The 12,009-nt window shown below is 38.1% G+C and overlaps 1 long non-coding RNA gene across 1 annotated transcript in view; it reads left to right on the top strand.

The window, feature by feature from the left end:
- Positions 1-11,243: 11,243 nt before the first annotated feature.
- LOC108526429 (uncharacterized) overlaps positions 11,244-12,009 on the top strand; it is a 17,993-nt gene continuing 17,227 nt past the window's right edge. Inside the window, exon 1 of the long non-coding RNA XR_001884525.1 lies at positions 11,244-11,457. This is a non-coding gene — a long non-coding RNA (uncharacterized LOC108526429). The remainder of the gene's footprint in view (positions 11,458-12,009) is intronic.

Consider the following 12,009-nt stretch of genomic DNA (forward strand, 5'->3'; position numbering starts at 1 on the left):
TGGGGAGTTATACATGATATAAATGATGAATTGATGGGTGCTGACGAGTTGATGGGTGCAGCACACCAACATGGCATAAGTATACATATGTAACAAACCTGCACGTTATGCACATGTACCCTAGAACTTAAAGTATAATAAAAAACAACAACAACAACAACAAAAAAAAAACTTGTGTAATCCTAAATGGGTCCTGTTAAAAATTTCTTCATTATCTTGTCATGCTTCAAGGCCCAGGAAAGGCCTAGGCAAAACTTAACCACCCCGTCAATGCTAAAACAGTTGTCATGGAGGCCTGCTGTTCAGCTGTTAGTGAGATCTCGTCTGCCACAAGCCCCACTGTCAATTTGAGCATGATTTCTATATGCTTGTATATTTGTTTATTATGAGAATTGTAGGGAGATTGGGTGTCTTAGTCTTTCTGGTTACTTCCTGCTGAGAGGAGGTCATTGTTATGGGACACTGAATGCAGCATTGGAGTGGAAGTGGTGGATTTGTTCCCAGTAGTATGCTCTGTTGCAGGGTCTTAGAGGCAGTGTCTTCTGAAACATAATAGTATGAGCTCTACAAATGTTTTGGAACAATATGCAACAGCAATACATTCTGCAACATAACATTATGCCCATGCCTACAAGGATGGTCACCAGAATGGTCCTCCACTAAACCATGATGTGATCCAGTCATTAAGTGATAACCTGGGACTGGAGATTGCCTGAATCTGCTGGTGCATATACTTTAATACCAGAGAAATATTCTCAGAATTGCCAGATATATACACGCAACATTTGGTTCTGATGAGGGTGCAGGTTCCCCTCTGGGCTGCTGTTAGAATGTCTAAGGCCATCTGATTTTGCAAGCTAGCTTTCTGCATACGATACAGTTCAGCATTCATAAGGGACATACTTTGAAGACCCTCATTCAAGGCTCACTGTGTAAAATTAGCTAGTGCCTCTATGTGCCATAAGACAGTTGCTAAGCCTATTGAGGGCATAAAGATTGCAGCCAGATGATCGTACTGACCTGGTCCATCTGTTAAGCGTAAGTGGGAGATTAGCAGGGTTTTGGATGGTTTTTCCCCAGCATCCTTGTGCCTATGGGAGACCTAGAGTGCAGAGTCCCCACCTGTCCAAGGGCAGCCATGGCCATAAATTGGTGCCACAAAGCCAGTGGGTTCTGTTAGGGACATACCAATTCAGGCCAGGTGACTGGGACCAGTCGGTGGCAAACAAATCTCTTTGTTGAAGCACTATAGTATGTTGTTGCTGTTCACATGCAACCCATCTCATGACTCAAGTTACACTAGGCCAGTGATCACAGGAGTGGTTTCATTGCTGCCACTATAAGGGGGAAACTTGGTTTAAATGTCCATTGGATGCAGTTAGCCAAATACATCTGTCCCAAATTTGAAGAAAGCATTTTTATAACAGACATTTTCTATTATAATAGTCTGGAGATATACCTTCAGATTCAGCAAGGAAGTAGCTAAACCTATTACATCATCCCTTATTTTGTTTACTGAGAATGGCTTTTTGTGCCCTGGGTCTTCTAAAGTTTTGTTTATGGGCCACTCTGAGACATTCACCCTAGTTACTCCTGTCATTTGTGACCCAGTCCAAGGTCTTAGATTTCCCAGAAAAGTTTGCAGGTAAATCCAGTCCTTCCCTTGGATGGGCAACACCCACCAAGGCAACCTTGTGGTGTTAGAAAGGGGTAAGAGGTCACAGACCCAGCAGGAGCCTTGTTGCAGGTTATCTACATAATCCTGTGCCCAGTATAAGAAAAACTTAGAGGTGAGAGCACAAACAATGAGAAGCATGATGAGGAAAAGGATTATAAGAGAAAGTCTTATCTTTTCCTGAATAGAAACTTCAGGTCTTCTAGGGTTTCTGCCTCCCATCTCTTGGCTGGGACTCCTCTGCCACAGGGCTCTTGCCTGGCAAGAATCTTTTCACTCGCGTGCGATGGACCCAGGGCTTGATGCCTGCTGATTACAGTGCCGTGTCCATGGTCAGTAGCACGTCCTAGGGTCCTTCCATTTCTCCTGTAGTTGCTGGGCAGAACCGGCTTCCTTCTATTCCTTTAGCAGCACTTGATCCCCAGGTTGCAGCAGGTGGCAGGCTTCTACAGAATTCACAGCATTCCTGTTGGAAGCAAACTTGTGCAAAACGTTGAGAGTTTGCCCTAAGTGAGCAACATAATTCTTAATAGCTGACTGCCTGTGCAGGGGCACTTCAGTAACCTGAGACAGATTAGCTGCAAAGAGTCTCTCAAAGACAATTTCATAGGGGCTTATTTTAATCCTGCTTCTGGGGGTTATTCTTAGCCAGAGCAGTGCAATACTAAGTACCTGAATCCGTTTCAATTGAGTCTCTTGACACAACTTGGCAATGACTTTTTTTAAGGTGTGATTCATTCTCTGGGTTTGTCCAGAAGATTGAGGTCACTATGCTGAGTTTAGTTTCCACTTTATTCCCAATCCTTTGTTTACCTGTGGAGTTATCTTAGAGGTGAATGAAGGCCCATTATTGCTTTGAATTACATCAGGGAGACTGTATTGTGGTATTATTCTTTCTTTTTAGCAAAACTTTAACTACTTTGGTTGCTCATCCTGTGTGGCATGGGTACGTTTCCATCCAGCCAGAAAAAGTGTCCACTAGAACTAGGATGTATTTGTATCCCCCAGGGGCTGGTGGCATCTGTGTAAAGTCTATTTGGAGTTTTCTAGTGGGTACCTTCCTCTTTCTTGTTGTCCAGGCTGCCCTTGGCTATGATTATTAGGCTCATTCCTGGTGCAAAGATGGCAATGCTGAATTACATCCTCTAAGTGGGCTTTTAGTCCTTTCCCTTTCAAATAAATTCATGCAAAGGCCAGCAAAGCATCTCTCCCCAAAATGCATATTATTGCAAATGTGCTTTAGCAGTGGGCAAGCAAGATGCGCTGGTGCCCAAACCAGGCCTGCACTGTTTACTCTTTGCCCTTCTTTGTTTAGTTTGAATCCCTTATCTTCTGTGGCTTCCTCATCTTCAGAAGTGTTCTTGGGCTTGAAGGCCATTAAGTCTACTTGGGGTATTAAGGGTGCTGGATTTCAATGCTGGCATTGGCTAAATTCCTGGTGGTGTGATCTGAAAAAGCATTGCCCTTGCTACTCTGGAATTACTGTATTGATTTCCCATGAGTTCTTTGTCACTTCTAACAATTCTTACACCTTGCTTAGCATATTTAACTTTGGTGTTATCCACCATTCCCTTAGCAGTCCTCTTTCCCTCCAGAGAGCTCCGAGTGTGTGAACTATCATGAATGCCTGCCTGAAGTCAGTGGATATGTAGGTGCTCTTACATTGGAACAATTGCAAGACTCTCCTGAGGGCAATTAACTCCGCCTTCTGGGCTGAGGTACTGATGACAAAGTTTTGCCTCTGTTACCTCTGAGGGAGTCACCATAGCAACATTTATCTTCCTGTCGGTGACCAGGCTACTTCCATCTACAAACAAGGTCCAGTCTGTAGATGGGAGGCATATGTCCTTTAGGTCTGAGCGGCCGGAAAACACTTGGTCTATGACCTCTAGACAATTATGTAGGGGTTCCTTCAGCTCCTCGTTGAGAGATAATAGTGTAGCAGGGTTTAGAGTTCTGGCAGTTTGCAGCTTTACTGTGGGGTCTTCCAAAAGTGTGGCTTCATAGTAGCCTCCTTTTTGTTTCAGTAATGCTAACACTTGATGGGGCACATATATTGTGACAGGCTACTCCAAGCTCAGCTTTTCAGCTTCCTTGAGTAGCACACAAGTGGCAGCGACTGCTCTAAGACAAGGGGGCCAGCCCTTGGCTACTGTGTCAAGCTGCTTTGAAAGGTATGCTATGGGTTATAATACTTCACCTAACTTTTATGTCAGGACTCCAAGTGCTAAGCCCAGTCTTTCCTACACATAAATTTGGAAGAGCTTATGAGGATTTGAAAGCCCTAAGGTGGGGTGGAGATTAACTTACACATCAGTTCCTTCAACGAATGTTGGTGTCTTGCTTCCAACTGAAAAGGATCATGGTCAGCTGCCTCTAACAGTTCATATAAGGGCTTACCATTAGTCCCTATTTAGGAATCCAAATCTGACAAAATCTGGCCATACCTAGGAAGTCCCTTAGCTGGTTTCTGGTGGTGGGCATGGCAATAGAATTCCACCTTTACAATTGCATTCCACCTCTCCACAGTCAGGGTTCTGCTTCCTTTCTGTAGGGGAAATCCTAAATATTCAACAGTTTGCTTACATACCTTGGTCTTTTTGCTTGAAACCTTGATCTGCAAGCTGCCAGGTGGTTTAAAGTTTCAACAGTATTATCCTGGCACTTGCTCAGAGGGGCTAGGTTCGATAGTTCCCCAGATGAAACGCGTGCCTTGCCTTGTCTGAGAGGGAGAGACGAGTTTTGCTGCCCCCCCCGCTCAATGCCCCCCATGCTCTGGGGGTGCTGTTTCCCCATACTCTGGGGGTGGTGATTCTCCCCTTTCCCAGCTACGTGGTGGAGCATTAGCCCCCACCAGGTTACGTGGAGTTTTATATCCCACTGGGTTGGGTGGGGCTTTAGCTCCCAACTCATCTGGGTTGAGTACATTTATTAATTGTTGGCTCTCTGAGTCTATCTTCATCTCCCTAAGAATTGGGGCAAACCTTGATTGCACACTGCACCATTGGCTTATCTCGTTTCTCTTTGACATTCTTATTATGTAATAACATAAATGACTCAACATAGGGTATTTCTTCCCATCTTCCTGAACACTTAACAAAATAACTCTAGTTCAAAAATAACAAAATATTTCAGGGTCCTACAAATTGGCCATCTCCACTCAGAATCTAAATGTATGTTGGCCAAATCTTGTTAACAATAGTAAACTAATTTCCTTTTAGTCAGGGGAGCATACCCAAACGTTTCCAATCCAATGAGATCCTTCCCAGTGGTCTCTTAAAGGGAATGGACTCAACAACGCCCTTTTCAAGCTAAGACAGTATCAAAAGAGACAAGAAAAATATACAAACAAGTGGAGACAGATTTCAGACAAAAGCAAGGGGGAGTGTACTCAGGCAGAACAGACTCAAAACCAACTCAAAACCCAATTTTAACCTAACGCAAAGTAGGTGTATATGCGAGCCCCATTGCTTCCCTAGTGGTACACCTGGTGGTACCAGAAGAATGTCTTAACAAGCCCAGATAGAGAAACAATAGGCTCCCAGCATATGATCTGGTTTTACCCACCCTTCAATTGCGTCTGCTCCTGATCTCTGCTCTTCCCTAGCAGTGAGAGGACGTGGGATTTTGTGCATGGAATGGTCTTAGGAGGGGTCCCCAGGAAAATCTCAACTGGCAGCTGCTGGGATCCTCCTGAAGACTGTCTCCTTGCAAGCCACTGGCCGCTGAATGCAGCACCAACCTAGCCATCTGCTGGCTGGCTCACCAAATGTGTTCCCAGACCAAACCAAGGTTTGGACTGCTTATTCTTATGGTCCAATAACAGGATGCAGATGATCCGGGAAAGAAGAGAATTTATTTCTCTACGTGGGTACAGGGAGAAAGCCAGGAAAATATTGCCATACCAACTCAAAATTACAAAGTTTTCCAGAGCTTGTCTACCTTCTCAGCTGTGTCTACATGTAAGTGTGCATTCTTCTAAAGACATAAGTGATTAACTTCTTCTAATCTATAACTAAAGTCTAAGTCTTAAAGACCTTCCTCTGAAGCCTCAGTAAATTTATTTAATCTAAATGGGTCCAGATGCAATGGGTGATCACCATTATCTTGCTTTCTGCTAAATCATGGAGGTTTGGGGAGTTCCTTTAGATCCAAATAAAACTTGTTCATGGAGGTCTGGGGAATTTCTTCAGAATCCCATTAAAGCTTGTTTAATCCTAAACAGGTCCTGTTAAGAATTTCTTCATTATCTTGTCAAGGCTCAGGAAAGTCCTAGGCAAAACCCTTGGTAGGCTTTTATTACACTCCAGCCTTTGTATACGGGCACTGACTCGGCTTTTAATATTTAACTTAACCACTCAGTGCTGAAACAGTTGTCATGGAGGCCTGCCTGTCCAACTGATAGTAAGACCTGGCCTACCACAGCCTGGCTCTGCCCATACTTGGACTTTGGACTTGTAGCATCCAAAACCATGACAGAATACATTTCTAATGTTTAAGGCAACTTAGTTTGTGGAATCTTATTATGGTAGCACTGAGAACTGTGTATGTTTATATTTTCCATGATGAGAGAGAAAGAGAATAGAAAATAAATTGGCATGGGCATATACAGTGACAATCCACTGAGGTCACACATGAGTATAAGCAGTATAGTTAGAATATCCCTATATAATTGTACTGGCTTCTAATCTGAATTTAGATTTTTAAAAAAAAATCTTTGTCAGAGAACTAGTACAAAATAAAATTCTAGAATCCTAAGATCTATTTCAAAGCGCCTATCAAAGTGGTAGACATTACAGAATTCATTACTAAGTTTCAGCTGACAAATCTTTATGCAGGGCAAATGAAACAGAACCTCTGTCTTCTTTCTATTACATGTCTCACAAACAGACACAAAGAATAGCCTTGAAATAATAAAATAAACTTGAGGTGCTATTAAGTAAACACAAGGAGTAGTTGTCTCTTTAAATTTAATTTTCTGCTTAAAAAGTACAAAGCCAGTGGTATTATGTTAAGCAACCAACCGCTTTCTTAAACAGACATTTAAAATTCTAAACATTGCAAAATAATTAACTTATTCAGGTGCCAGTGAAACTATATAGGTAAAACTTGTGACTGATCAAATTAATAATAATTACTACCAAGATGCCTCAAAATGTGTAAGTATGGAATACACATGTATAATTCAATTATTCAGTTTTAGTTTTTGAAAAATGCAAAATAGTGGTTGAGTTACCTTTTGATTTCGTAAAAATAAAATAGGAAATACTTAGAGCAACATCAATAGAAATATGACCTTATGTTTTATTTTAATGCACTTCCACATTATCTTGAGCCTCACAGTAAACAGATGACAATTTTTCGTTTATGACAAATGTTTGCCAATTTTATTATAAGCATAAATTACAATTCCATCTAAGCTTTTGGAAAAAAACCCGTAATGAAAATTATTTTGTATAGGACCTCTTTCATTGAAAAGCACAGTTTATTAGGGTACAGGTGGATACATTTTCAGAAAAGTGTATACACCTATGTGTATTCTATAATACAATATCAAAAAATCTATAGCATACAATAAAATAAAATATATAGTAAAGAGTATTATTTTATTACATTTAGTTCAAAATATAAAATATTTTGTATGTTAATAGGAAAAGTCTTATTATTTTAAAATTATATTTGCCTAATTTTTTGGTAAAATAAGGTTGAAAATTAATCTGTGTCCAGAAACCTTTTGGTAATAATTACTTACTAATTCTATAGAGTTATCTTGCAGAACGCATTTGTAGAGTGCGCGTCAAAGTAAGGACATCAATTCGCGCGTACCTTTTATAATAAACTTGTTTTGGGAATTTATTGCTCATGAGAAGTATTTTCAAAGCTTTTCAAAATTTGCGTCATCCATTTAAGAAGGGAGTTAAAGATCGCGAGATCTAGACTAGGAGAGGACTTTAAAAGACAAAGAAGGACATATTGCAAGTGGATATATGTTCCAGAAAATAAAAAGATTATGTTTATAGACCCCGAGATATGAAAATGGACAGGTAAAAGTTAAAATTATTCTCAGGAAAAAAACACTATTGTAGTCAATCTCCATGTCACTTTCTATCCAAAGACATTTGATTTCAAAATGAAGCAAATTTTCAGAAGGCCCATGGGCATGTATTAAGCTAAAGACCGTACTAACTAAGTCATTGCAATTGATGCATATTTTGCTGCAAATTATTGTACTTATTTACCAAATCTATGTTTTACAAAATTTCCGTTCATGCTCATCCTTTGCTCTTTCATCCAAACAACATATATCTGAGAACGAGGACTCTACACTACCACACTATTCTGTAGATACGTTTAAATGACAAACTATTTAACATCATCAAACTGTATCAATGTCATATCACATAATCTCAGTTCCAACTAATTGACTGACAATTAGCTCTGTATGACATTAGAAATATCAGAGTACTTTAGTACCTTTGCGTAATTAGTCTCTGTCTAAAACAAACAGTGGCCACCGTGTTAAACCAAGGTCCTATTTTCTCTTGAGAAGATAAGACCGTTTTCAATTAGAGGATTCCTTCCACCCGCACATACACCTCCCTGGTCAGTGCCTTTGGTTTTGAGATCACAGGTTTCACTCCTCACCAAGTCTCATGCTGAAAATCTGATTCCCATGTGTTGGATGATGTGGATCTAGTTGTCGTAGGTGTTTACGGTCAGGTGTAGTAAGTCAGATCTTTCTATTCGAATATGTGTTTTGTGGGTCCTATTGTTCACTATCTATTGGAGTAGTCTGGATGTGTTTATGTACTGCTGTTAGAATACTAATATTGAAAAGAACTGGTACTTCCTCCTTCTTCTCTCTTATCTTGCTTCCTCTCTCAATGCCCTCTGCGCTGGCGCTGTTTTAAACACCCATGAACAATACAAAGATCCTGCCCTCTGGAGTTTGTCTACATGCGTCTGACTATACACTACACTCCCTTTCACCTTTCTTCTCCAAGAATGGGAAGTCCCTCTGAAGCCCTCACCAGAAGACAGATGTTACATCATCTTCTTGCACAGCCTGCAACTGGATCAAAAATACATCATATTTTAAAAATATATCTAGCCTCATGATTTTTACAGATAATCTACAAGGTGAGCATAAGACGTCGAGATCACTGAAATTGTTTGCTTTCTGTATCTATAATGTCCCTACATAATTCCATAGATTTCATTTTTAGTTGTATTAGTTTCAACTTGATAATAAATAATTCTCATACATTAGATAGCATTGAACATGTATTAGAATGTTAAATAGCTGATCCTTTCAAAGTGCCTCTATCATTTGGAGGAACTATTATGTCCTTTACTTTATGAGACATCAGCAAATGGTCTGAAACACATGCACATGGTGTTAATCGCTCATCGCACATTCTTTATTAGTTTTTTTATCTTTTTGTGTTCACTTCCTCCCACTCCTCTCATACACATTCCTAGGATACACACACATAAATGTGCCTGCTCTTCAAGTCCTGCCTAAGACTCACACTCCAAATGAAATATACCCTATAATCTAGGAGGTATGTAAAATGACCACAAATTGCTATTTCTCAATCAATATGAATAATCATATATGAATATAGTATAAGATAGTACTGCCTACATTATGAATGAGAAATACTAGAATAAAAGCAAGTATCAAACAGTTAGAACTATGAGTACATAGTAAAGTGTGTATATACATCATGGGCCTTTATGGATGGTAACTGGGAACATAATTTGGTGTATCGTTTTGCATACCATACTTCTTTCTAATATTAGACAACATATTTCTACAGAATTGTTTCCCTTCCATGTAAAATTAAATTAACTGTACTTTATAATTTATCCAAATTTTTTTATATTCTCATAAGTAAAACAAGACTTTATTGTAATGTTATAATTAACTTACTATTGTGTTATGATAATTACAAACTATGTCAAAAATCTTTTAGGTGTAGAGAACAAAATATTAACAGGAGTTTTCAACACACGTTACTGAGACTTTGGGAGATCAAATAGAAATGTGTTAGATAATGTGCATAACATAATAACTGAATCAGCTTTGCAAATGTTATATGAATATAGATTCTATGATTAACAACAAATAAAATATTTACTTTTGAAAAAAATTTATCTCTGGACATGCACACACACACAAAACCTAGAAATTACTAACGTGTAAAATTAGATGAATAAATGTTGGACCCAAGTAAAAGCAAAACTCAATTGACATATCATTTTAAAAGTAAGTATAATGAGAACACTAGCTATTTCAATGAATTACAATGGTGTGTGTATATATATATGTATATGCGTATATATATATATATACACACATATATATATGAACACATATAAACCATAATTTACGATTGCATTATTTCTAAACATAGTAGACCTTTTGAAGCAATGAAGGAATAAATAGAAAAAAGAAGGCAACTTCATTAATCACATACGCATTTCTGTACCTCACAATAGACGTAATAAAGCACAATTAAAATGATGGGTTTTTTAGAAAATTATAATATTTTGCAACCAAAATGGTGAGATTTTGTAAATGAAATAGTGCTTTCAAATCATAAAGGGAAAAAGAAGCATTCCAATAAAAAATGCATCAACAAACTGCTTAGAATAATACTCATTTTCTAATAACATGGAAAACTGTTAAAATTCCTTAAATGTTAAAGTTCAAAATTAATAGGCCTTACTTAAAAATTAAAGCAATTATGAAATTATATTTTTGTACTGAGTTAACNATTTTCAAATTTGTTAATCCATTAAAGTGGATTTAAAGATTGGAGGATCAGACTAGGATTGGACTTAAAAGAAAGAAGGACATTTGCAAGTGGATATATGTTCCAGAAAATAAAAAAGATTGTTTATAGACAGAGAAATGAAAATGGACAGGGAAAAGTTAAAATTATTCTCAGAAAAAAAATATGTATACTTTCAGTTTATCCAAAACATTTTATTTCAAATGAACAAATTTTCAGAAGCCATGGGCATGTATTAATAAAACCTATAAAAAGGTATTGCATATTGATCATATTTGTAAATGATTGTACTTATTTACAATCTATGTTTTACAAAAATTTCATGGACACACTTATGTAATCTTTGCTCTTTCATCACAAAAATTAACTGAGAAGAGGATGTTTATTTTTTGTAGATAGTTATGCCAATATTTTATCATTAATAAACTGTATCAATTTCATATACATAATCTCAGTTCAACTATTGATGAAATCTAGCTTGTATGACATTAGAAATATCAGAGTACTTTAGTACTTTGCGTAATTAGTTCTGTGTAAAACAAACATGCAACGGTATAAAAAGGTCCTATTTTCTCTTGAGAAAATAAGACCGTTTTCAATTAGAGGATTCTTCTCATGGTCAGTGCTTTGGTTTGGATATGGTTTGTTTGTCCTCACCAAGTCTCATGCTGAAATCTGATTCCCAGTGTTGGAGGTGGGGACTGGTGGGAGGTGTTTAGGTCAGGTGTTTAAGCAGATCTTTCATGAATAGTTTGGGTCCATTTTCACAGCAGTGAGTGAGTTCTGGATGTTAGCTGCTGTGAGAACTAATTATTGAAAAGAACCTGGTACTTCCTCCTCTCTCCTTCTTGCTTCCTCTCTCACCATGTGCTCTGCACACACTACTCCCCTTCACCTTTCTTCCTCCAAGAATGGAAGTCCTCTGAAGCCCTCACCAGAAGCAGATGTTGACATCATGCTTCTTGCACAGCCTGCAAAACTGTGAGTCAAATAAACATCTTTTCTTTATAAATTATCTAGCCTCAGGTATTTTTTACAGTAACACAAGTGGAGTAAGACAGTCAGAGATCACATGAAATTGTTGCTTTTCTGTATCATAATGTGCCACATAATTCCATAGATTTCATTTTTAGTTGTATTAGTTTCAACTTGATAATAGAATATTCTTCATACATTAGTAGCATGAACAATTATTAGAAGGTTAAATAGCTGATCTTTCAAAGTGCCTCATCATTTGGAGGAACTATTATGGTCTTTACTTTATGAGGTTCCTCAGAAATGGTCTGAAATTCCCAGTTGCACATGGTGTTAATCAGCTCCATCGCACATTCTTTATTAGTTTTTTTCTTTTTGGTGTTTCACTTCCTCCACTCTCTCATTCTACCTTCCTAGGATCACCTCCCAAATAAATGTCCTGTCTTCAAGTCCTGCCTAAGACTCTACTTTTGAGAACTCCAAATGAAAATACCTATAATCAGGAGGTATTAAAATGCACCAAATTGTATTTCTCCATCAATTGGAATAATCATATAT

Source organism: Rhinopithecus bieti, unplaced genomic scaffold, assembly GCF_001698545.2.
Source record: "Rhinopithecus bieti isolate Rb0 unplaced genomic scaffold, ASM169854v2 scaffold_3067, whole genome shotgun sequence".
In the NCBI taxonomy this organism is placed as follows: Eukaryota; Metazoa; Chordata; class Mammalia; order Primates; family Cercopithecidae; genus Rhinopithecus; species Rhinopithecus bieti.